We start from the raw sequence: 27,209 nt of genomic DNA, 5'->3' as shown, positions 1-27,209 counted from the left end.
CCCTAGTCTCTTCTCTAAGAGGAGCCATGGTGGTGCAATGATTAAGGGCTCAGCTGCTAACAGGTTGGTGGTTCAAACCCACCCGACAGCTTTGCAGGAGAAACACCTGGCGATTTTCTCTTATAAAGATTACAGCCTACGACAGAACTATAGGGCAGTTCTACTGTCACAGGGGGTCACTATGAGTTGGAATTGACACACCTCACAACGACAACAGCCTCTCCTCTGTCACCTCCCTCCAGGTGGCCCCTCTGCCCCGGTCATCGCACATGCTGTTCCCTCTGTCAAGGAGACCCTTGCCCTTTTCTTTTTCAGGCTAACTCCCACTTGTTCCTGAAACACAGCTCAAGCACCTCCTTCTCCAGGAAGCCTTTCCTGCTGCTCAAGTCTGATTTTAATGTCCTCTTCTGTGTTCCCACGATCCCCTGTGTTGGCCTCCACCAGTCACGTTATGCTGCTTTGTGACTATCTCCTTCCTTCTCCCTGATCACTATAAGATGTTGGTCTCGGGGACTTGTCCCCTTAGTGCTGAACAGAGAGCCTGCTATAGAGTTGAACCCCCAAAATAGTCACTGAATGAGTCAATGAATGAAGCAGCAAAACCAGGGCTTATCCCCTGTCTCCAGGCTACTGCCCTTTCCACTTCCTTCCAAAGAAAATCCAAAGGTACTGAAATCCCCAAAGGAAACAGGCCAGGCCGACTTTTTCTTTGTCCTGGGTCTCCAGATGCTTCAGAAAACTCCAGTTGAGGAGTGAGTCACAGGAATCACTTGGGAGGGACCAGTGTTGCAGGGAGGCCAAGGCCAACTCCAGAAAACAAAAGATGCTAATTATGAAACCAGTGAAATGAAACCAAGGTTGGGGGGACCGGGGCAGGGAAGGAATCCACATTAGAAGAACAAAAAAATCAGGCAAGGCAAGCAAACTATTTAAGTAGTGGACTAAGACTCAGAACAGGAACCACAGATTAAATCAACCCCGACAGGCAATCAATGGACATTCAATTAACAGTTACAATTTTACTAATTCACACAAAATGTCTAAACAATACTCTTTCCCTCTCTGAGAAGACCTGGATTCAATACTTCCCAGGTCCTTGAACATTCCCTACATGCTAGTGCCCCAGGCCAACCGCATGGCACTGGGGCAGCCAGGTGAGCAGAAGCTGGGGGTGGGGGATGGACGGGGGCTAAGGCAGAGGGAAAGAGCTTGGCCTGGGGCTGGGAGGATGTTCAGAGCAGAGAGGCCAGGTCTCTTCTGAGACTGGGGAAGAGTAACCAAGGACTCCAAGAGGCCAAAATCAGAATCATGCAATCACCCTTGCATCAGCAGCCCAAGGCTTCAGGTGGCCACAGAAGCCTAGACCAGCCTTTGGATAGCTTGCTGCCTGCAGGCAATGGCACTTTAGAGGTAAAATATCCACAACTCCTTTCCAAGCCAACACCGTTAGGGGCAGTGAAGTCCTGCTTCATGCTCAAGGCATCCAGAGATGGGTGCAGGGAGAAGGTCTTCATCTGGGAATGAAGGGATGGAGAAGGGATGACTCCAATGCAGCAGGGACACCCCAAGGTCACTGATGCCACCCTTGGGGTAATAGGCTTGGGCCAGACAATGACTTACAGGAGCAGGGGTGCTAAGGGAGCCAGGCGAAGCTCAGATCTAACCGGGACCTCAGGCAGGCCCTCTCACTGCCCTAGGCCTCAATTTCCTGCTCCAGTAAAATGGAATAATACCAGTACCCACTCGAGGTCAGTGTGAGAGCTGGAGAGCACATGTGCAAAGCACCTGGCCCACAGCTCTGGTAGCTCCTGGTCTCTAAGCACAAATGCAGGCAGCAGCACCACAGACAGGGCAGGCTCCCAGGGTTGGGGAGAGTGAGAGGATACAGGGGAGGAAAACATCATCCCTCATTCCATAAACAGGTGTACATTAACCCAGTGCAACAGCCCTGCCTCTAGCTGCTTACCTGAGTTATAATCCTGACCTCTCCGGCCCTGATGGATGAATTCTGAAAAATGTTGCAGGTAGTACCCACACATACAAATCCCAAATCCCCTCACATATGCTAAGCCCTCCAAAAGCCCAGCTTTAGGCAGAGCAATTTCTTGAGGAAAACGTGAGAACTGTCTCCAAATACATGAAGGGCCTGTTTTCCCCGCTTCGTTATTATACTGGATTCTACGAAGTGGGCCAAGCAGGTTTCATCATCCCCATTTTACAGATGAGGAAACTAAGACACAAAGAGGTGACAAGACTTGCCCAAAGTCACAGAGCAGCAGGCCTTCTTTCTTAATTTAGTATTTTTTCCAGTCCACGATGCTTCTGAGACCACAAGCAGGACCAATGAGCTACAGGGAAAGGGGTGTTGTCTGCTATAGGGAAGAGCAGTCTCGCAATTACAACTCCCCCCACCCACAGGAATGCAGTGTGTCATGAGATGGTGAGCCCCCACCATGGAGGCGATGAAGCAGGAGCTGAAGGACAACTCTCAGGGAGGCTGTGGAGGGGGCTCTGGAGTAGGAGGAGAGAAGGATCCATGGTTAAACCAGGCGACCTTGAAGCTCCCTCCATCCTAGCAATCTATCCTAGAGCCCGAGAACTTGTTGGCTCCAGAGCTGGCCCAATCTCCTCGTCCATCCTTGGGCTCCTTGCAAAGACCATGAGAAGAAAAGGAGAGGCAGTGGCAAGCAAACCCTCCTTCCCAACACTTCTGGGCCTGGCTCGTGGCTGGGTAAAGCCAGCCAGTGGGATGGCCAGGTTACGCCAAGGAGAGACGCCAGCAATGACCACCTCATCTGACAAGCTGGCAGAGCTTCAGAGGAGCTTGAAAAGATGAGAAGGCAGAAGGCCTGGGTTCTGGTTCCAACCCTCACTGTCTAGCTTTGTGAGCTCAGACAAGTCCCTCAAGTTCTCCAGGCCTAGGTTTCTTCATCTATAATATGATGGAATGGACGAAGATGTCTCCAAAGTCCTCTTCAGCTCTAATGCTGCATGGAGTGGCCTAGAACCCTGAACTGTGTCCCTGACTGCAGAGAGGGCAGTGGACTAAACGACCTTGGAGGTCACGCCCAAGGAATGGAGGAATCTCTTATGCTCTGCTTATCCCCCAAATACTACCCAGCTCTGATTCCCCTCCCACCCCGGGGCCCTCTCTCCCTCTCCCAGACGTCATGGAGTTTGCCTGTGGCATGCCACCTGGTTTTCCTTAGAACCTTCTAAAGTCTCATAACTTCATCCTCAGCCCTCCTTGGCAGGACCCAGCCCGCTCTGTAAGCCAGTCATCAGAAGAGGCAAGCTTCTACTGGATAGCAGGTATGGAATCTTGCAGTAAGTGGCTTTCCAAATTAAGGACTTTAAGCACAGATGACTGAAACAGATAGTTGGGGGCTATTAGCTCAGCCCACCACCACCTCTCCAGCCTGGAGAAGCTGCCACTGTTAGCAAATGTACAGTCCAAAAAATTTTAGTGTGCAGATTAATGGCTTTCCCAACTGCACCAGCACATAGAGAGCTGCCCCTGGTTATAGGTCCCTGTGCCCCCAACCCAGTAAGAGACTTGTCTCCTAGAGTTGAAACAGCTTAGTCCCCATGCCACTTGTCTCCATGAAATATCCTTCCCCTGCATGCTGTCCCCACAGGCCATCGACCAATTCATGGGCTCACCATTATTTTTAAAACTCAGATTTTATTAGCGGTGGAGCATGAGTAATAAATACTAATATACTGTTTGCACTTGAATTAGCCCCGTGTGTCCTGGGACCACAGGGCTATTTGTCAAAGCCAGGCTTCCTTCCCCACCCGCTCCTTGTGGTTGGGATACAGGCACTGCAAGGTCGTGGACTATCGGGCACCAAGAAAGGACTGCAAGGGGGCTCCCCAATTCCTAAGTAGGCCACTGAGCTGCCAGGAAGGTAGGGAAGCTAGAAAATGAAGAATGGCTACCAGCTACATGACCTGGGGCATGTCAACTTAGCCTCTCCGAACTTTTGTTTCCTCACTTGTAAAATGGGGTCAACAGCACCCACCTCACCAAGCTGCTGGGAGAGAAGATGAGATGCTGCATGTGAAAGCAGTTAGCAGCTGACCTGGCACGTAGTAGGGATGGTGGCCATGTGGGGCACAAGGGAAGGGGAATTCTCACTACCAGGAAGGGTCAGATACACTGAAATCACCTTTACCTTCCTGTTCCACAGAAGGATAAACAATGGGAACCACCTTCCCTGGTTCCCCCACCACTCCAGACACGTTTGAATATTCAGGCATATTTGTGGGGTACGATTATGCTGCACCACCATTCATATGTCAGTTTGCAGCACTAAGGTGGTTGTGTGTTGCTGTGAAGCTGGAAGCTATGTTACCCGTACTTCAAATAGCAGCAGGGTCACCCGTGGTGGACAGGTTTCAGCAGAGCTTCTAGTCTAACACAGACTAGGAAGAAAGTCCTGGCAATCAACCTCAGAAAATTAGCCAGTAAAAACCTTATAGATCACTATAGAACTTGCTTGCTTTGGACACATCATCAGGAGGGATCAATCGCTGGAGGAAGACGTCATGTTTGATGAATGAGAGGGCCAACAAGGGTGCAGAAACCCTCAGTGAGATGGGATGGCACAACAGCTGCAACAATGGTCTTGAACACGCCAGCAATCATGAGGATGACACAGGATCAGCAATGTTTGCTGTACGTAAGGTCGCCATGTTCTACTGTACGTAAGGTCGCCATGTTCTACTGTACGTAAGGTCACCATGTTCTACTACTGTACGTAAGGTTACCATGAGTTGCAGTCTATTCAACAGCAACTAACAACAATAACATTAAGCAGATGTCAGAACCCAACACTGAGCAAGACAGATGTGGTCACTAGTGCCCAGGTTGGCTCCAGACTGCTGCCTCTAGTAGCTGTTTTCGGGTACAGACTCATCTGGAGGGAGTCAACGCCCAAAGGGAGTCCTTCTTCCTGTGCAGACAGGCACAGCAGCTGGGGTCCCAGAGAAGGAATTCCAAAGCCTTGGTCTTCTCCTCAGGTCTCAAAGGCTTTGTTCTTTCAACAAACATTCAGTAAGCTCCTCCTGTGTGTCAGGGTCTCTGTTAGGGGCTGGGGCACAGGAGTGGGTATGTAAGCCAGTCTCTGGCCTCCCAGAGCTCAGTGCCTAGTATGAGAACTTACACAGGCAATTGCAGGCAGTTACAATGCAGTGGAGGGAGTACCCCAAAAGGAAGGAATACAGGGGCTGGGGAATACACAAGAGGGCCCTCGCTCAGGCTGGGGAAAGCAGCAGGGAAGGGCTTCCTGGAAGAGGAGTGGATAAGCAAGAGTGAAGAAACAGAAGGAGAGGAGATGGAGAAAGGAGTTCCAAGCAGGGTGAATAGCATGTGCAAAGGTCCTGAGGCACAGTCAAAGCTACACTGGGGAACTGGAGTCAGCACTGCAGATGGGCACCTGCTAAATGGATGGGATCCCTAAGAGAGGTTCAGGAGAAGGGTCCTTATAATCCCTGCCCTCAACCAGATTCCAGTCAAAAAGGGGTGACAGGACCAACACGCTAGAGACAGACTGAAAATATAAACAGTTATAAACGACCACAGCTTGTTAATGTGCTTACTCTATTCACAGCACGTACGTTGTTGCTGAGGGCCAGGATGGAACCAGCGAGAGCTGAAGGGGTTAATCAAGGCAAGCCTCCCAAAGGAGGTGAGGCTGGCTCAGCTGGTAAACAAGCATCCAGCAGCACCCCGCATGGTGCCACCAGGTCCTCTTTTTTCCCATCTAATTGGAAACCTTGGACGACAATAGGACTTTCTCAGCTTTCCCAGGTGCATATAAACACGGACACAATGCTACCTCTCTGTCACTAGACAAGGCCACACGCGTCAGGGGTAGGTTAGACTAAGCTGGGCTGACTTGCTTAGGCAAATAATAAAGGTAACAGAAAAGTGCCTGACAGCCCACGTTCCCCCAGCCCATCCTGGCTTCTTCCGGTGAGCAGTAAGGTCTCCACAAAGACGCAAATCCCCCAGCACTGGCTCAGGGGAGACAGCGAAGGAATTCACGTTATGCAGCAGCACCTCCCCCCACCCCCCCACCGCTGGGATAAATATTGCACATCTCCCGCTCCCTCACCTGGCTGGATCTTCCCAGAGCACTGTTAATCGAGTGCAATGCCATTTGCCCTGGAGCCTCCACCCAGCTTCCTCTCCCTTCCGGGGCCCTCGGCCGCCCCGTGCACCAGGCACAACACGTCTTGCAGCTCTCCAGACAGTGCAGTCATTCCTGCTGCTGCTTTTGACTTCCTCTCTGAAGTACCTCCAGCTTGGGACCAGCACAGGAACTGAGGCCGTTCTGTCAGACCCTGGCACAGTCTGAATTGCAAAAACAACCTAGACCCAGGAGCCCAACCTCCAGTTAGCCCTGGGGTCAGGGCAACACTCATGGTGCCTTGAGTCCTTCATAACTTCACTCCCACTGAGAGCTCTGGCGTCAGACCTGGCCCAGCCCCATCCCTGCCCCGGGCTGGCTGCATGGCTTTGGGCCACTTAAGTAATCTTTCTGGACCTCAGTTTCCCACCTATAAGATGTGGGTTGTCCTAAGAATTAAATGAGAAAAGGTATGTGAGGTGATTAGCATCCACCCCAAAACCAAACCTACTGACTGCTGTAGAGTCGGATTCTGACTCATAGCGACCCTATAGGACAGAGTAGAACTGCCCCACAGGGTTTCCAAGGCAGTAAATCTTCACAGAAGCAGACTGTCACGTCTTTCTCTCCAGTGGAGGGGCGGTGGGTTCAAATCGCTGATCTTTCGGTTAGTGGCCAAGCATTTTAACCACTGTGCCACCAGCGTTTCTAATGATTAGCACACTGCCTATAAAATGTTCAGCAAACATTGGCAACTATTTTTATTAACACCATTCCAGGTCTCTTCCAGAACATTCTGTCAGGAAACCATGTTTTCGCCATTACAACCTGGTCATTATAAACATTATAAGCACTTCAAAAACTACTTTAAAAACTGAACAATAATGTACGTACAAAAAAGTGCACATAAGCATACAGCTGATGAATTACCCACATAACAGTTCTCAGATGACGTCAGAACTTACCAGCACTCCAGAGGCCCCCGCCTCGTGTCCCCTTTCAAAGGAACTACTATCCTGACTTCTTCTACCATAGATTAGTTTGTGTGTTTTAGAGATGGATATGAATGAAATCACATAACGTACTGAAAGCACTTTACGACTTAAGAGCCCTTTCATGTATGTTATCTTATTTGCTCTTCCCCAGGCCCTTTGAGATTAAGTTTTTTATTAGCCCTGTTTTATTGCTGAACTAACAGAGGCTTCAGGTATGTTAACCGACATGCCCAAGGCTGCATAGCAAGTAAGAGGCAGGGACTCTAACCCAACTGTCCAACCGAGTTACAGACTGAATTGTGTCCCCCTGGCACCTGTAAGTGTGACCCTGTTTAGACACAGGGTGTTAGATGTTACCAGTTAAATTAACATGAGGTCATGTTGCGGTAAGGTGATTCCTAACCCAATCTGAGTGGTGTCCTTACAAAACAGAAGTGACGTAGAGAGACAGACAGAGGAAAGACAGCCATGCAAGACGTATCTGCAAGCCAAGGAACTCTTGGGCTACCAGAAGCTGGGAGAGGCAATAGAACATTATTCCCTAGAGCCTTCAGTGGGAGCATAACCAGCCCACTCATTAATTTCAGCTTTTAGCCTCCAGAACTGTGATTCAATAATTTTTTGTTATTCAAAGCCATCCACTTTGTGGTACTTTGTTATGGCGGCCCTGGGATATACAAACCTCTCTCGTGTCATCTTTCCACTACACCAGACTTTCCACACATCCAAACCTGCCTCCCGCATGCTGCAGTTAAGCCCCCTCCTCCAAAGTCTTATTTCCTCCAGGAAGCTTCTTTGGATTGCTCAGGAGACAGCCACCAGCTTGTCCTCTCTCTGCCCCGTTTTAGCACAGGACCCTGGGTCTTCCCATGCATGCATACATCGGAGGGGCGTATATTTACTGCCTGCTGTGGGTCTGTGCAATGTCCCCACCCCTCTTTTCCTTCTCCACGTGCCTCTTAGAGCAGCACCTGCTTCTATGGTTCACTCCATGTGAATGGGGCTGGCTAGAAGCTGGGGACTGTGGGGGGATCACTGAATCAGCCCCAGGAGACGAGGAGCAGTGGGAGCCATGTACATGCACCCTGGTTTGAAAAGAGGCCATTTCTCCACCTCTGTGGCTCCTTCTGAGTCAGTCTAATGAAAGGCATGAGACAAAAAATGATTAGGTGCCAGGGGACCGCATTTCAAATCCTAATTCTGCAGGTTATGTGATCTTGGGCAAATTACTTCCCCTATCTGAGCTTTGCAGCCCTGGTGACACAGGAGTTAAGCGCTAAGCTGCTAACTTAAAGCTTGGCAGTTCAAACTCACCAGTCATTCCATGGGGGAAAGATGTGTCAGTCTGCTTCTGTAAGGATTCACAGCCTTGGAAACCCTATGGGGCAGTTCTACTTTGTCCTATAGGGTTACTATGAGTTGCAATTGGCTGGATGGCAATGGGTTATCTAAGTCTCAGTTCCCTCATTTGCAAGATAAAATGACTGGACTAAATCTGACTTGACAAATTCCTTGCATCTTGTGCCCAAGGCAGACATCACAAGTTGATCCCAGGGCGCCTTCCCATGGAGCCCACACTTGGCCTCAGACTCCTTTCAACCCAGTCCTCCAGGCATCACCACCCATCCGGGAGAGGAAACTCACCTGACACCCTGACTATAGCTAGCACTGTCTGCATGTGTCACAGGAGCTCGGCATCGATGGTGCAGTTCATGACCACGCTCCAGGAATACTGTTCCTACACAGAGGCCACCTTGTCCTAGGTCCCTCTATCCTCAGCAGTACCTACTCCACGCCCTGCCCACTGACCTCCCACAAGACTGATCTACCCAAGGGGTAAAGGAATCCAGGTGCACACAGTCCCAGCTCACACTGGGTATGTCTGGAGGTATATCACTGGAGCTCTAGCCTCTGCCCCCCGAGCTCCCTCTTCTGACCACAGGGCTACAGTGCCCCTCGCCCACCACCGACCAAGTGTCAAGAGTTCCATCATCCTGTATGCCACCTTTGCTCTCCCTCAACCCTCTGATGCCAGGCTCAGAGGGGTTAGAGAAGGGGGTGAAGTGCTTAGGGCCAAGGTCTAGGCAGGCCCAGAGTTACCCTCTGTACTGCCTCAGCTCCATATGGGTTATGCAAACCTGAGAACCTAATTCTATGATCCAGCAGTGAAAATGTGTGGAGAATCCCACAATTCACCTTCTAATCCCACACATCTGTGAGCTGAAGATAGCCCATCCAAGTGTTCTAGAGCTGAGGCTCATTGCTAGCCTAGGGCTCTAGTACCCTCTGTCTCTGCAGACAAGCAGTTCACAAAAGCCACTTATTCAACAACTACTTACTGCACATCTCCTATACACTGGTGTCCTACTGCTGGGGATGGAGTGCTGAGAGACAGACTCAGCCCCTGCGCCAGCAGAGCTCAGGGTCCTGTCACAGAGACAGACGATGACCTCTGATGACCTCTCCAAAGCACCCAAATGTGGCCTGACCTTGCCTCATCATCACCCACCCTGGTCGTCCCCCAGGTGAGACCACCTCTTGGCTCCTTAAGTTTCTCCCCTGCTAAGGGCTGGAGGCTCAAGCAGACACACCTATCAGTTCCTCAGAGAGGCAACTGGTCCCTGAGGAGAAGCAGGGACACGCAGAGAAGAGGGCAGACCTGAGCGATGCCATGGCTCCACTGTGTGACCATGTATAAGTTACTCAGATTCTCTGCGCATGTTTTCCCCTTGTCAAATGGAACAAATAATACCTATGGTGCAGGGTTGCTGTAAGGATTTGGGGCGACATATAAGGACAGTAGGTGCTCAACAAGTGGGAACTCCTAAAACCAACAAGAACCAAACCAAACCTGATGCCGCCGAGTCGGTTCTGACTCAGAGCAACCCTACAGGACAGAACAGAACTACCCCATAGGGTTTCCAAGGAGCAGCTGGTGGATTCTAACTGCCGACCTTTTGGTTAGGTTAGCAGCTGTAGCTCTTAACCACTGTGCCACCAGGGCTCTAAAAAGCAAGAAGAGCAGCGGCATTATCGGCCAGGAATATAGCACAAAGCTTGGTTCCACCTCAGCTCCTAAGGCCCAAGGTCAACCTCAGAGCATCCACCCTCCCTCTGATCCTTCTCCCCGTAGAGGAGCTGAAAGGAAGAGAGACAGCCCGCCCAGCTGCCCACCTGCAGGCTTCGCGCTGGTGGAAATACATCTTCTCAGCTGATTTTCCGCTACTCCAAGAGCCAATTGCCTTGTTTACTTCCAATTTGCACCCTACCTGACAGATCGCATGTTCCAGCCTATTTACTTTGGACTCAGGCAGGACTCTTACTTTTCAAAGGAGTGTGGGATGGGGCTATTTTAGCTCAAGAAACTGGTGAGCTTTCTCCACCTACTTGCCACTCTGTACCTTAAAGATGTGGAGCCCTGGTGGTGCACATGAAGAATTATGGCTACTAACCTAAAGGTCAGCGGTTTAAATCCACCAGTGGCTCCATGGAAACCCCATGGGGCAGTTCTACTCTGCTCTACCGGGTCGCTATGAGTTGGAGTTGGCTTGACGGCAATGTGGGTCATGTGAACTTTGTACCCCTCTGACGAGGTATCTGCAGCATTGCCTGAGCCTCCTAAGAGCTCAAAGGAGCAGGCAGTCAGCCTAGTCCTCAGTTCCCCTGTCCCCAGCTTCTAACGGATTTCAGAAGAAATCTGTGCACACATTTTGTAAAGACCTAGCCTTGGGGTGAGCCCACCCTGTACCCGCTGTGTGTGTGACATATGCCTGGCACACAGGAGGTACTCAGGAAATGAGAGCTGAATGAATGTGTAGGTGGCCACACTCTGCACAGCCCTCATGGCCCAGAATTCAGCAACTACCCACTCCATGAGGCAAGTCCGAGCCCTAGACATTTCTGTGAGCCCCCCCGGCAGTCAGTTTCCCAGGGGGGCCAAGTTTGGGGCAGTGTCTTGGACAGAAACACAAGAAGGATGAGGCTGAACCCTACTTTGTTTTGTGCTCATTGGGTATCTCCAAATTCTGAAGGCTGGCATGGGAAGAAGTGCTCTATAGTATTCCAGAGAAGGTACAGAACAAGGGCCCAAGGGAAGTAAATGTGGCAGGGTATAAGAAAAAACCTTCTGGTCTTTTTGGAAGAAGGTCATTAGCACTTAGTGAGCACCTTCTGTGTACCAAGCACGGTGCTGGGTGCTTTCACATACCCCTCATTTACAGCTGCCCAGCTAGGGGACGGCCTGCCTTATGAGTGGTCAACAGCATGGCCCAGACTATAACTTATATTCTGGTTCTACCATTTACCAGTCTGTTCCCTTGGGCAAGTTACTAAACGTCTCTGGGCCTCAGCTGTCTCATACGTAAGTAAGGTAACAATAGTACTTACTTAGTAAGTTTGTTAGAGGATCAATGAAATACATAGGAAGCACATAGAACTATGCCTGCAACACAGTGAGTGCTGGAGACTGTTAGCAATCAGACGGAGGAGGAGAAGGGAAGGGAGAAAATAGGGAAGAGAAGGAGAAAGAGGGTGAAAAGGAGGAGAAAGAAAAAGGAAGAAGGAGCAAAAGAGGGAGAAAAAGGAGGAGAAGAGGGAGAAGGGGAGGAGGCAAGGACCACCGAGGCAGGGTAACTCTCCGTGGGAGATTCTGTCTGCAGGAGAGAATAAAGCATCTGGCAGGATGCTGAAAGATATAATTCCCAGTTCCTTCTAGGGAGAAGGTTCTATGATTCTTTAACCTCTCTGGGTTTCAGTTTTCCCAGAAATAAAAAGGGCATTATCATTCCTGGACAAATGCTGCTTTGTTCTGTGTGACAGTCTCAATGGCAGGAAGAGCAGGTACACCTAAGGGCCACTGCCTCCACCCTTTCCACAGGCCGTGGGTGGCCTTCAGAATGGGTGTGGATAGAGCCCTGGGTAGGGGTCAGGAGTCTTGTGTCCTGAGCCAATGTCTCAATCAAATAACTGTGGTTTTCAGCTAGTTACTGAAATTCAGAGTCTGGGACAGTGATTCCTGCCTGCCCTATCTACCCCTCAGGCTTGTGGCCCTGGGAGATTTTGGGGAGAGGAGCAGAAATCACCAAACACGTAATGAGTCTTTGGATATGTGATCATTCATCAGGCAGTACCACTGGCAACTTCAGCATAGGGTGGGTTCTACTGATGAAGGTTCAAAGGCCTAGTGAGGAGCTCCACAACCCACCCATGACGCGACACCATAATGGCCTTCTCCACTGAGGCCTCAGGGCCCTCCCTACACGTACTCTTGTTGTTGATGTTAGCTGCCATAGAGCTCAGCCCTGACTCATGGCAACCCTACACACAAGGAAACAAAACGCTACTCAGTTCTGCACCATCCCCATGATCAGTCGTAGATCAAACCATTGTGATCCGTAGGGTTTTCACTAGCTGGTTTTGGGGAGTAGATTGCCAGGCCTCCTTCCTAGTCCATCTTAGTCTGGAAAAAAAAAAGCTCCACCAAAATCTGTTCGGCATCAGTGGTAGCTATGCGTGAGGTGCACTGGCCAGGAATCAAACCCAGGTTTCCCACAGAAGGTGAGAATTCTACCGCTGAACCACCATCACACCCCACAAACACATTCTAGTCTTTTCTAATCTAAAAAAGCCTCATTATCTCCAAAAAGAGGGATCTCCAAATTCCCATCCCGTCACCAACCTTGCTATGGATAGTAGTCTGTCATGGTCTTACGCGCTGAACTGGCCTGGGGAGGCACTGTAAAATCAACAAAAACCGTAACTGTAACAGCACAGCTAACATCAGGTTTCTCCTCAAGAGACTCTCCATATGCTCCCGAGAGCCCAAGACGGCAGTTACGTCCTCCTCCTGATTACCCCCAACTGATAAACAGAGCAGTCATGCTGCAGCTGGGCCCTGATCCTTTGGAGTACAAGGGTGATTAGACAACTGGACACCGGTTCATCCTGACCTCACCAAGCCCAGTCTCACCCTAAGCTCCAACCAATGCTCAAGCTTTGCAGCTCCTGAGATGGTCTCCCCAGTGTTTCCTCTCCCTGTGTTTTCCTGCCTTTATCCCAGGCCCTTCTCTGCAGCCTCCATGTTGGAAAAAACTGGCCCAAGACAGAGTAGCCTCAGCAGTAGCTCTGTCTGGTGAGTTTTTAATCAATCCCCCAACATTGCCAGTGACCCTCTCACTGAGGAGTCAAATAATCAGGCAAAGGAAATACAAACACAAGAATGGATGGAGGATCCACCACCCCTTCTCCATGCCTGCTGATGGATGGATAGGCTGACACTGGGGCTGGAGGGCACCAGCTCTAGAAATGAGCATTGGTCTCCTCGGCTAAGAGATGGAGAATAGGAAAAGCAGTGAGGTAGCCAGAGGGGGAGTCTAGGAAATTAGGATCAGATCAGTGTACATGACATATACGTATGCGCATGCACGCACACACACGCACACACACACAAGGAAATTTTACCACTAGAATTTGAAATCAGGCTGCCTGGATACAAATTCCAACTCTGCTTCTTACTAGCTATGGGACTTTGGGTTAATTAATTATCTACCCTGAATCCCAGCCTCCTCATCTATAAAATGGGTATGCTAATAGCACCTAATGGCTATTAATGGGAGTCCCTGGGTGGTAAAAACAGTTAACATGCTTGCTGCTAGGCCTGGCAATCTACTCCAAAAAATCTGCCATTGAAAACAGTATGGAGCACGGTTCTCCTCTGATACGCATGGGGTTGCCGTGAGTCAAAATCGACTGGACAGTGACTGGTTACTGGTTACGGTTTTTAAGAAGATTAACTAAGATAGTACATGAAAAGAACTTTGCACCCTGCTTAGTACATAATAAGCATTCAATAAATATTAGTTATTATTATTGTCAGGCATTTGCAATGAAGAAGTCTTTGGTCTTACGAAATTCTATCATTCGATCTCCAGCACTGTTTCTATCATCAAGGCCATATTTCCCAACTACCGATCCTTCTTTTTTTCCAACGTTCGCATTCCAATCACCAGTAATTATGAAGGCATCCTGATTGCATGTTCCATCAATTTCAGACTGTAGAAGATAATAAAAATCTTCAATTTCTTCATCTTTGGCCTTAGTGCTTGGTGCGTAAATTTGAGTCATAGTTGTATGAAATGGTCTTCCTTATAGGCGTGTGGCTATTATCCTATTACAGGCAGTGCTGAATCTGCTGCAAAGGGCCTGTTTAAAGTGTCGAAAAGCAAAGATGTCACCTTGAAGACTAAGGTGCACCTGACCCAAACCATGATATTTTCAATTGCATCATATGCATGCTAAAGCTGGACAATGAATAAGGAAGACCGAAGAAGAACTGACTCCTTCGAACTGTGGTGCTGGTGAAGAACACTGAGTATGCTGGCAAAATAATGAACAAATCTGTCTTAGAAGAAGTACAAGCAGAATGCTCCTTAGAAGCAAGGATGGCGAGACTGCATCTTACATACTTTGGACGTGTTGTCAGGAGGGATCAGTCCCTGAAGAAGGACATCATGCTTGGTAAAGTACAGGGTCAGCGGGAAAGACCCTCCCTCAATGAGATAGTGGCTGCAACAACGGGCTCAAGCATAACAACGATTGTGAGCATGGCGCAGGACCAGGCACTGTTTCGTTCTGTGGTACATAGGGCCACTATGAGTCGGAACCGACTCAATGGCACCTAACAACAATAAACATTATTGTCAGAGCCTTGGTGATGTGTGGTGGAGAGCGTGGCTGCTAACCAAAAAGTGAGCAGTTCAAATCCACCAGCCACTCCTTGGAAACCCTACGGGGCAGTTCAACTCTGTCCTATAGGGTTGCTATGAGTCGGAATCGACTTGACAGCAAGGGGTTTGATTTTTGGTTTATAATTATTGTCACTGTTGTTGCTGTTAACTAAGTGATCTGTTTAACAAACATTTACTGAGCACCTACTATGTGTCAGCACAGTGCTGGAGACAAAAAGGTAGGATGCTATCTCTGCCCCCAAGGAACTCACTGTTGTGCCGTAAAGAATCAAAATCATTTGCTGAATTTGTTCCTGTCCAATTTTATCTGGATGCTAGGGACTGGACCAAACTTGGTGTCAGTATGTCTTTTCCAGTCTTCGTCCTCCTGTGTGGAGGTTCACAAGACTCAGTTAAAAGGACACAGCCTGAGCGCCTGAAGCCTAGACTTATGCCCCAGCTCTGCACTCCCAGGCTATATAACCTGGGCAAGTATATTACCTCTCCGAGCCTCAGGACCCTCTGGGACTTGGCCTAACCCACTCTGGACTTGTCTGATGACCAAAAAGGCCTCTGTTCACCCAAATTTCCATCCTATCACCGGCCTTGCCATAGTTGTTGTTCCGTGGAGTCTAATGAACTGGACTGGGCCAGGAGAGATGCTGTGAAGATGGGAACGTAACCATAACTGAACAATAACTTCTACCGTTTACGAAACCCTTGCCACACCCGCTGAGATTTACAGGGGCAGGTATTAAACTCGGTACCCAAGGCCGCTGCTGGAACAGGAAAGGCTGGGATTTGAATCCTGGGCAATCAGGCCAGCCACTGCACCACACAGTCTCTGGGGGAAGAAGAGAGGGAGGTGCCCCACTCAGGGCGCCCCAGCAGGGAGAGAGCAGCAGAGGGAGAGGGCACCCTTAAAAGGAAAAAGTGGCACTTCACTCCCTAATCACATTCTCCCTGCTCAGGGAACCTCCTTCTCCCACGTGGGAGAGCAGAAACAGGCAGCCCCAGCTTCCTGCACCACCTTAGATGTGCCTCCATCTTCCGCATCGTCTTCATCTTTTGTTTTTTGTGTTATGTGCCTTGCAGCCAGCCTCTCACTTACACATCTTAACCTCCTCCGGGCTATTGATCTCTCGTCTATTAAATCTTCCTCTTTAACTCTGGCCCTTAAACTCCAATTCTAAACATGTATTTACTCCACAGCTGCTCTCCCAGACCACGCTACAACTCTTCCTGTCCTGGGAGGGGAGGCATATCGCTTCCCTGCTCCTTCCTGGGGCTATGGTGGAGGCCCCCAGGACAGAATCTGTCTGCATTTATTAAGCACACACTGCATGCCTGATGCCTTCCTGTGCTTATCTTGCTGAATCAGGAGCTCTGTGAGACAGACTTTTTTTTTTTTATTTATTGTGCTTTAAGTGAAAGTTTACAAATCAAGTCAGTCTCTCATACAAAAATTTATACACACCTTGCTATGTACTCCTAGCTGCTGTCTCCCTTATGAGACAGCACACTCCTCCTCTCCACCCTGTATTCCCTGTGTCCATTCAGCCTGCTTCTGTCCCCCTCTGCCTTCTCATCTCCCCTCCAGACAGCAGCTGCCCACATAGTCTCATGTGCCAACTTGAGCCAAGAAGCTCACTCCTCACCAGTATCATTTTATGTCTTATAGTCCAGACCAATCCCGGTCTGAAGAGCTAGCTTTGGGAATGGCTCCTGTCTTGGGCCAACAGAAGGTCTGGGGACCATAACCTCAGGGGTCCCGCCAGTCTCGGTCAGACCATTAAGTCTGGTCTTTTTACAAGAATTTGAGGTCTGCATCCCACTGTTCTCCTGCTCCATCAGAGATTCTCTATTACGTTCCCTGTCAGGATAGTCATTGATGGTAGCTGGGCACCATCTAGTTCTTCTGGTCTCAGGCTGGTCTCTGATTTATGTGGCCCTTTCTGTCTCTTGGGCTTATGAGTACTCTGTGTCTTTGGTGTTCTTCATTCTCCTTTGCTCCAGATGGGTTGCGACCAACTGATGCATCTTAGGTGGCCACTTATTAGCATTTAAGACCCCAGACACCACTCACCAAAGTGGAATGCAGAATGTTTTCATAATACATTTTGTTATGTGTGAGGCAGAATTTACTATATGCCCATTTTTATAGAAAGGAAACTGAGGCTGTAATAAGTAGACGGGATTTCCTATTTCTAGGCTAGCTCTTTTCCACAGTTCCACAGCTCCCCTCTAAGGTGCCCACGGTGACTCTGCACATGTCCTGGCTTCATTCAGCCTCTCCCTGGCCAAAACACCCCGCAGCGCTCCTGCACAGCAATAACGCCTCCACTTGGTTTTCCCCGATTCCTCTGAGCAAATGGCTCCCGCGCTATGCTGACCAGCCAGGCATTCCTCTCCCTTCCTTCTCCCCCCAGAGAGGGCAGGAACGGCCGTCTCCTCTGCCTCTGTGCCCCATCAGGCAGCGATTTCACCACGGCCATCCCCAGACCTTTCAGGTAACAGGGCTGCTTTGACCCCAGCGGGCTGCCCTGCATGCCCACCACAGCCTGGGAACAGTAACCCGTTTGCTCGGTGCTTCATGAAGACTTTCACTCACAGTCTCTTGCCTGACCCTCATGAAAAACCTGAAGAGCAGGAAGGGCTGGGTGCATGAGGGCTGACTAACAGGTGAGGAAGAAGAAGCTCACGGGAGTCAGCAGGCCTGATCGATGCCTCACTGAAGTGGGCAGCAGGCAGGCCAGTCTGACACTCAGGACTGAGTGAAAAAGTGAGGCCTGTCAGTCTCTGGGTCCACCCTTCTTGCCCCTACTCAGGACCCAGGCAGCCCCAGGGAAGTGCTGACTATACCATCAGACACCAAGCGGTGGGACAAAAAGGAAAAAAAAAGAGTCACAGACTTCAGAGGGTACAGCCTGACCCAGGAGCCAGGGACACCCCATTCCCAGAAGCTTAAGGCCCACACAGCCTTCGTTAGCTCCCACTTTCTATGAATTTATCTCTGCAACAAACACTCGTTAAACCTGAGTGGAGATCACTTAAAAAGACAGACATTTATATAACACCTTCTCTGTGTGAGACACGAGGGATACAACACTGAGCAAAACAGAGCCTCTTGGATGGAAGCACCACTCAGGGTCCCCTGGAGGTCACAAACACAGAATGAGTCGTGCCAGGTGTGGAGCCCCGGTGCCATAAGGGGAAGGCAGAGAGAAAAGAAATAAAAAATCCAGTCTCAAAGGGCTGACAGGAGGTTGGGAAAGTAAAATTCAAGCATCAAAAGGCCCTGGAAACAGGCCCTTCCACAGCACATTCTTGAGGCCCAAAAGACTCCCACAAGACTGCTCCCCGGCTGTCCAGGAACTCCACCGGCCGATCCCCAATTGCTCCAGTCACCTCAGTCATGGCTTGTCTTGGAACAAACTCATCAGCTTTCCCTCAAAACCACTTCACCTTCCAGCTTTCCTGTTTCTGAAAACAGCATTACCATTCCCCGCAGTCTCTGGGGCTAGAAATCTCAGTTATCTCTGACACTTCCTGCTCCCTCAGCTGCTATATCCAATCTGTCAACTAGTTCTACTGTCTCTTGGAAATGGCATTTAAATGTATCCCCCCTTTTGCCATCTCCCCTGGCTAGGCCCTCAACCCGTCTTTTGGGCATATCTCTCGTCTGCCCAAGAATCTGCAACTACTGCCCCACACCCATCGCAGCAAGCTGAACCATTTCTCTTTAGCTTTCAAGATCTTCTTGAGTTTAGTTAGTTCTGTTGCTGCTGTTGTTGAAGTCCCTGAGTGGTCAAAACAATTAATGCACTCAGCTGCTAATAACCGAAAGGTTGAAGGTTCAAGTCCACTCAGAAGTACCATGGAAGAAAGGCCTGGCAATCTAGATCCAAACAAAGAATCTGCCATTGAAAACCCTATGGAGCACAGTTCTACTCTGACACACGAGGCCACCATGAGTTGGAGTCTACTCCACTGCCATTTTTTTTCATTGTTGTTGTGTTAGCTGTCATCTAGTTGGCCCCTGATTCACGGTGACCCCCTATATAATGGAATGAAACACTACCCGGTCCCGTAACATCCCCACGCAATTGTGGATCAGACCATTTTTCAATGGTTGATTTTTGGAAGCAGATTGCCAGGCCTTTCTTCCTAGTCCATCTTAGTCTGGAAGCTCTAGTGAAACCTGTTCAGCATCATAGCAACATGCATGCTTCCATGGACAGACAGCTGCACCAGCTGAGGTACACCAGCCAGGAATCAAAGCCTGGTCTCCTGCACAGAAAGCGAGAATTCTACCACCGAACCACCAGTGTTCCCCAGCCAGTTCTGCTCTATCCATCCTTGCTTCCTGTCGCTCCTGGATTCAACTCTTCTGCCACAGCCAGGGTTCTCTCTCCACTCTCCCCACCATGGAGTTGTCCGTTCTGCCCACCTCACCCACCACTCCTCAGAGCATCTTCTCTCCCTCACTCTGCCGGTGCAGCCCCTCCTTATCCGTAAAGCCCTCCCTCCTTCCTCACAAAGACTTGCCAGCTCCAGCTCCGTCTGGAGGCCTGCTTCGATGCACCACATCAACACGTTCTTGTTTTTCTGATCATGTGGTGTGCCTCAGTGCGGTCTTCCCACCCAAATCATGAGCCTACCTAAGGAGGAGGGTCCTGTCTCACCCATCTTTAAATTCCCCTTATTCCCAGCACAGAGTGGGTGAGTATTCAACTACTGTCCAATCCCTACACCTAGGCTGCAGGTAAATGATTTAAATGTCCAGTTATTTAAAGGGAATCTGTGATGAATCTCTTTACAAAGCAAAGAGCTTTTTTCTTTCCATACACGTATTTTTTAAGCACGTGATGCCCAAGTACAGGGGAAGGAGCCAGAGTGCTAGCACCTGAGGTTCTACGCCCACACCCCAGCTCTGTGCTCCCTGGCTCAGCTACCCGGGACAGAGTGCATTACACTGTGGAGCCCCTCAGAGCCGCCTTTCCTCATCTGTAAAAATAGAGATGCTCACATATAACTCACAGGGTAGCTGGGGTGACTGAGGAAAACGAGCCAAGTGTGCAGTCAATACAATGCTAAATTGATTCCTCCCTTTCTTCTTTCCTGTAATTTACCTCGGCTAGTACCATGCATGAGATTTCTTTACAGTGGATTTGCTAAGTGTAAGGCATACCCTATTTAACTTATAATCAAGTAACAACTATTTCTTATGAACAAGGGCCAATTTACGGGATGGTCAAGGAGAGCACTGGCTCTCTTAGGAGCTATAGGATATTAAAAGGCATCAGACAAAGACCTTAGTCCTCAAGGGCTTGTCCTTTGGGTGGGGAGGAAATGGGGGCATATAACTATCAATACCAGGAAGAGACTGGGAGCTAAACCAGCACCCCTAAGAGAAAGAGTAGGAGTCCACCCAGGCGACATTCTCTGGATACTTATGCGGACACCCCTGAACGTTTTACAATTCACATTCCTATACCGTTCAAGTTCCATGCTGACAACAACCCTCTGGGGCAGGTGCTCTATCCTCATTTTACAGGTGAGGAAAGTTAAGGGATGCGTCCAAGGTCATTCAGGGTGTGACAACCAAGACCGGAACCCAGGGCTGCCTGACTCATAACCGTCAGAGATGCCAGACCACTTTCTGCTGGGAAGGCTTCCCAGAGAAGTGGGTTCCAGCTGTGCTCTGAAGGCCGCGCAAGATGGGGACGGGCAGAAAAGACAAAGAAAATAAACGACCTGGGCGAGGTCACAGAGTACCTGGTGCTGGGGGTGGGGGAGGCAGAGAAGTGGGCACAGGATCTTGTACAGCAGGTGCCTGGATGTGACACAAAGCCGGAGCCAGAGCACGGAGAGCCTGTAACTCCATGTTGAGGCATTTGCACCCTATCCACTAGCCCAGCAGGCCACTGAGGGTTTTTTTTTTTTTTTTTAATAATTTTTATTGAGCTTTAAGTGAACGTTTACAGATCAAGTCAGTCCGTCACATATAAGCTTATATACACCTTACTCCATACTCCCACTTACCACTTACTCTCCCCCTAATGAGTCAGCCCATCCAGTCTCTCCTTTTGTGACAATTTTGCCAGTTTCTAACCCTCTCTACCCTCCTATCTCCCCTCCAGACAGGAGATGCCAACACATTCTCAAGTGTCCACCTGATACAAGTAGCTCACTCTTCATCAGCATCTCTCTCCAACCCACTGTCCAGTCCCTTCCATGTCTGATGAGTTGTCTTCAGGAATGGTTCCGGTCCTGGGCCAACAGAAGGTTTGGGGACCATGACCGCCGGGATTCCTCTAGTCTCAGTCAGACCATTAAGTCTGGTCTTTTTATGAGAATTTGCGGTCTGCATCCCACTGATCTCCTGCTCCCTCAGGGGTTCTCTGTTGTGCTCCCTGTCAGGGCAGTCATCGGTTGTGGCCGGGCACCATCTAGTTCTTCTGTTCTCGGGATGATGTAAGTCTCTGGTTCATGTGGCCCTTTCTGTCTCTTGGGCTCTTAGTTGTCGTGTGACCTTGGTGTTCTTCATTCTCCTTTGATTCAGGTGGGTTGAGACCCATTGATGCATCTTAGATGGCCGCTTGTTAGCATTTAAGACCCCAGACGCCACATTTCAAAATGGGATGCAGAATGTTTTCATAATAGTATTATTTTGCCAATTGACTTAGAAGTCCCCTTAAACCATAGTTCCTAAACCCCCGCCCTTGCTCCGCTGACCTTTGAAGCATTCCCACTGAGGGTTTTTGAGACAGGGTCACATGTTAAAAGCACAACCCTTCGTAGGAAGACAGGTGAGACAGCAGTGTGCCTGCAAGGAGAGCCGGGAGGCTAGGAGCCAGTAAGGAGGCTGTCCTTCCCATGACCCAAGCGGGAGCAGCAAAAGCCCCAAGTGAGGACAGTGGCAGTGGGAAAGGGAAGGTCAGACTGGGCACTAGAAGTCCCCGAAGGAACTAAGAGGGCTTAAGTGATAAGGCAGCCAGCAAATGGGGTAGGAGAGGCTGAAGGAGACGTGAAGGAGGAGCCTACAGGCCTGGTGGTACTACCTCAGCAAAAGGGAAGCAGAGAGTCCGACCCGACCTGGGGGGTCTGAGGAGTAGTGAACACACGTAGGTGTTCCAGCAACCATCTGAGGGCTGAGAAGAATGCAGAACAAAGATTCAGCCAGACCCAGGGAAGAGGTGGCAGCCAAAAAGGCCAGCCTTGACATGGAGGAAGAAAGTGTTGAGCTGACGTTGGAAAGAGTGATGGTATGGGGTGGGGAAAAGGTGGAGGAAGGTCTACCTGAGGGCTGACTTTTAAAAAGCGACAGGAAGTAGCAAAAGCCCTGGGCTGGGAGGCCTCAGCTGTAACTGTGGGACCTTGGCCAAGTCATTTAGCCCCTGTGAGCCTCAGTTTCTGGGGAATCAATAACACTTCCTTTTAGGGCTGCAAAAGGAGCCCTGGTGGCACAGTGGTTTAGCACTCGGCTGCTAACCAAAAGGTCAGTGCTTCAACCCCACCAGCCATTCTGCAGGAGAAAAATGTGGCAGTCTGCTTCTGTAAAGATTTAAAGCCTTCGAAACCCTATGGGGCAGTTCTATCTTGCCCTATAGGGTCACTATGAGTCAGAATCAACTTGATGGCAAGGTTATAGGGCTGTAAACTACAACAACAAAAAAAACACAGTTGCTGTCAAGCCAACTCCAATTCATGGCGACCCCATGTGTTTCAGAGTAAAACTGTGCCCCATAGGGTTTTCATGGCTGTGATCTTTCAAAAGTAGATCAGCAGGCCTTTCTTCCAAGGCGCCTCTGGGTGGACAGGAACCACCAACCTTTCAGTTAGTAGGCTAGCCCTTTTAATCATCTGTACCAACCAAGGACTCCTTTATAAGGCTATGTTGTTGTTCTGTGCCACTGAGTTGATTCCAACTCAAAGAGACCCTGCAGGACAGAGCAGAACTGCCCCACAGGGTTTCCTAGGCTGTAGTCTTTACGGGAGATCACCAGGTCTTTTCTCCTGCGGAGCCGCCAGTGGGTTTGAACCACCAACTTTCTGTCAGCAGCCAAGCACTTAACCACTGCACCACCAGGGCTTCCTTTTACGGGGCTAAAACCAAACAAACAAACGCACCAAACCCATTGGGTCAAGTCAACTCCAACCCATAACAGCTCTGCAGAACAGAGCAGGACTGCTCTACAGCGTTTCCAAAGAGCAGCTGGTGGATTCGAACTACAGACCTTTTGGTTAGCAGCCGAGCTCTTAAAATAGGGCTATAGTACAGATCAAAAGGAGCCCTGGTGGTACAGTGGTTAAGGTAGGTGGTTTGAACCCAGTAGCCCCTCTGCGGGAGAAAGATGTGCCAACCTCCTCTATAAAGATTACAGCCTTAGAAACCCTACTCTGTCCTATAGGGTCACCATGCATCGGAATTGATGAAGACGGCAACAGGTTTAGTACAGATCAAAAGCTTACAGAGCTGTAGCAGAGATCAAATGAAGTGATTTTTCTGAAAAGCATTTGGTAGGCTGCAGAACTCCATACACACACGAGGGGTTAGTACTATGCAGAAGTAACAAGACACGCTTTCTTCCCACACACATTCACCGCCACTCGCCTACCCTCACCAGCCACAAAACCGCAAGCTTCCTATTCCTTGCTCTTCTTGTTTTTCCCCTCACTCAGGGCCAGTCTTCCTTTCCACCATCTCTATAGGGCTGAGACCCAACTGGGGAAGCAGAGATCCACTCTCCAGGACCCCTTGCCTCCCAGCAGCTGGAACCCTCTGCCTAGGGTCTTTACTTCTTTCCCAATATGCAAAAGTCCCGTCTCCATCCTAAGGGAAAACCCAGCTGGAACCAGACCACCAATCAGACCCAGTTTCTCTGAAAAACTTTTGGTGCTGGGAAAACTTCAGCCAATGATCAAGATGCCCGGCGTTGGGGGAAGGGGAAAACACAGAAAACCAAGGTCTCCTCCTAACCCCTTCCACTAACACTCGGCCTCTTTTTCACCAGACACTCCCCTATAACCCCGGGGACCAGCCTTGCTCTGGGTCTCAGGTCTGGAGAAGGATGGGGGGTGAAGCCGGGGAGGCACACAAGGAGGCTGGTGGGCAAGCCTAGGCCACAGCTCCCTGTGGAAGGCTCGTTCCACAAGAAATGATCAAAATATGGAAAATTAAACAAACTCAGACACTGTAATGTGTGCATACTAGATTAACTCTTCAAAGGGTCACGACCTTGAGGAACACATCCAGCCAGGAGAGAAAATAATAAACCTGATTAACGACGAGGAATGAGCTGCAGCTTCAACAAATAAAGCCAGCCTGGTGATGCCCGATGGGGTTCCCGGAGCTGCCTTCCTGGGGGGACCAGCGCACAGCCAACCTCTTCAGGCCCTCACCCCCCACCACACAAGCACCGACACTCAGGGAGTAAGGCAGAGGAGATTTCTCTCTCCGACACCCACTGGCAACCCAGTCTCTATCACAGGGATACCATGCCAGCTGTTTCCAAGTGCTACTGGAAGTGCCACTATCACCCAGGTGCCCCAGAGGCAGTGAAAGTGAGGGGAGTCCTCTCAGCCAGTCCTCAGACCTCTTGGCCTGGGGATGGGAAGTGGACTGGTCTCCACAGATGCCCACTACCTGGCAAAGGGGCCAGGCGAGCCCAGAGCTCCACTCCTCTTTCCAGACAGCCCAGGCCCCTGGGAGACATGCCCAGGAGAACCACTGGAGGGAGGCAGGGAGGTGGCACCGCATGGCATCACCAGACAACGGCACCAGGAGGAAGATGGCAGCATAAAGTACAGATGCCAAGAGCTGTGTGTAGCCAAAGGTCCAGCCACAGAACGGCTCAGCCCGCATTGCCCCACCACTGCCAGGCAGACAGAGCCAGATGCGCCCTGGCCCGGCCCCCTCCACTGCCTCCTCCTCCCACCAAGGGCCCTCAGTCCACTCTCCCCAGGCTCCAACTGCTCCCCTCCCACTTTCTTCAGCTCAAGGGACCCAGAGGAAGAGACACAGGTGCTCTCAGTGTCTTGAAATTCCTGTCCCGGCTGTAGCGAGCTTTGCCTCACCCTGCCCGGGTCTGAGGCGCTCACAGCGCTGCCAGTCCTCACTGGAGGGAATCGCAATCAGCTCTCCTCCTCCCAAGGCCCCTTCCCCCATCACACACCCAATGCAGGTCTCTAGAGTTTCTCCATCACTTCCCTGTCGGGTGAACTAGGGTGGAATAGGTGGGAGCCCCATTAGTCCAGGGAAAGAGGGCCAGTTCTCATAGGATGCTGGCTCCCCCAAAGCAGTACAGTGGGGGTCCGGGGGGTCGGGGAGGCGGTAGGGTGGCCAGAGTCCAGAGCAGGGGTAAGGAGCGGTGAGGCAGATGGCAGTGAGGAAAGGGGGAGAGGGCTTCGTGGGATCCAGGGCTGGGGTGCGATGGGGGACCGTGGCCAGGGACCTGCGGCGATCGGGCGATCCGAGAAACGAGGGTGACGAGGTGTAGGGGAGAAGAGCCGCGTAGAGAAGAGGCCGTCATCCCTGCAGGGGGCAGAGGCAGGGTTGGGAGTTGTACTGGGGAAGAGGCAAGACCAGAGCGAGAGGGCTGCGAGCCCGGGAAAGGGATGCGGACGGAGGAAGATGGGCATGGAGACTGGAGGAACTGAGACAGCAGGGCGACGGGGCCGAATCTGGAGACGCAGGGACCGGCGTGCAGGGGACATTGCTGGCTGTAGGCGGGGAGGCGAGGCAGGGCGCCGGGAAGCGGGCTGTGGGCGCGGGTGGGGAAGGGGTGCGGAGAAGCGGCCCCAGAGGGAAGGAGGGGAGGGAAGAGGCGCAGAGACGTCAGAAGTCGGGGATACGGGCGCGTGGGGCTGGGGGCACGCACTGGGGGCTCCGCGCGACGGGACTCGGGGGTCGCAGGGGCACCCCAAGGTCCGGGCTCCGGGCGCTGCGCGGGCCCGGGGGCTGGTGCCGCTTCCTTACCTGAGCGGGTCCGAACTTGGGGGCTGAGGTGGGGCCAGACGCTGCTCCGCCGGCTGCTGGTCTGTTGTTTTTCCCTTTTTTTTTTTCCTTCTGCAGCAGCCGCGGCGGCTCCAGCCCGCTCCGCCGGCAGCTGAAGGCAGAGTCGGTGTCCGGCTGCGAGCGAGCGAGCGAGCGGGGCGCGGGGCGCGGGGCGCGGGGCGCGCGCTGGGGAGCGGGGAGCGGGCCGAGGCGCGGGGCGACGCCCGGCGGGCAGCGCGGGAACTGCGGCGACCCCGCGCGCCAGCCGGCCGGGAGGGGCGCCCCCTCGGGGCCGCGGCCGAGAGCTGGGCCGGGAGGTGCACGCCCACGCACCGTCCGCGCCCTCGTCGACCTCACACGGCCCGAGCTCCAGACGCCAGGAAGGTGAGCGTGGCGGCGGCGGCGCAGGGAGCGGGCCCCGGGGGACGAGGGGCCAACTTGCCGCGGTCCCGGAGGGCTGAGGGCCGAGCGGGAGGAGCCCGGCCGGGGGGGCTGCGCAGGGGCTGGCGCGCGGAGCCAGGGGTGCGGACGCCGAGCGGTCCGCAATGCGAGGCGCGGGCGCTGCGGTGTATCGACCTCTGGTGGGGAGACGAGGTGCAGCCCACTCTCCGCCGCCCTGTGAAAGGGGCCGACCACCCCGGGCCGAGGAGTTAGAGCCCGGCAGGTTTCAGCGGGCAAAGGGCGCCTCCTGGTGGGGTTTCCGGGGACCGTGCGCGGGAAGAGCCTGCCGCCTGAGTAGTAGGGAGATTTTAGGGGAAGAGAAAGGAGCAAATTGTTCATTGCGGCTGAAGAGAAACAGCTTGCATTAGTAGTTCCGAGGCACTGCTTTACTAATACAAACATCTTGGGAGGGCCTGTCATCCCCATTTTACAGATGAGTACCCGAGGCTAGGAGAGGTGAAGGAACTAGACTACCAAGAGCACTTGGGACCAGAAAGGCAACCAAGCTTTCTGACGCGCAGTCCAGTGCTCATTTTACTACATCACAGCTGTGGAATGAGGGAGAATAAAAGGAGGTCCAACGGACATGTGACCTCTTCAAGCCTATCGGCTTCTGTTTTCCAACCCACAGGGTCTCTGTCTTGGGCAGACCATCAAACGGATCACCCCCGCCCTACCATCTTCAAGGGCCTGTGCCGGACACCCAACCATCAGCACAACTTAAGTTCTCTGTTAAGGGTGCCTTTCCAGACTTACCTGATTGGGCCCTGGGCATGAAAGAATGACGCCTGAACTACAGAATAGCCATTGACACTGCGTTCCCCATGAGCCAGCCCTGAGCTTCCCACTTCTGTGAACCAGGTTGCAGGGAGAAATGTGGGTCACGAGAGTCGTGCCTTCCCATCACCACCTT

The 27,209-nt window shown here is 51.3% G+C and overlaps 1 protein-coding gene across 2 annotated transcripts in view; it reads right to left on the bottom strand.

Moving 5' to 3' along the window:
- Positions 1-26,045, bottom strand: part of GRIK4 (glutamate ionotropic receptor kainate type subunit 4) — a 519,693-nt gene extending 493,648 nt beyond the window's left edge. For both annotated transcript variants that reach the window (XM_049856800.1, XM_049856801.1), the window contains exon 1: positions 25,838-26,045. The gene's annotated coding sequence lies outside the window, so the exon portion shown is untranslated. The remainder of the gene's footprint in view (positions 1-25,837) is intronic.
- Between the last annotated feature and the right edge of the window lie 1,164 nt (positions 26,046-27,209).

This window comes from Elephas maximus, chromosome 17, assembly GCF_024166365.1.
Source record: "Elephas maximus indicus isolate mEleMax1 chromosome 17, mEleMax1 primary haplotype, whole genome shotgun sequence".
NCBI lineage: Eukaryota > Metazoa > Chordata > Mammalia > Proboscidea > Elephantidae > Elephas > Elephas maximus.
This window is presented reverse-complemented; position numbering and strand designations above follow the sequence as displayed.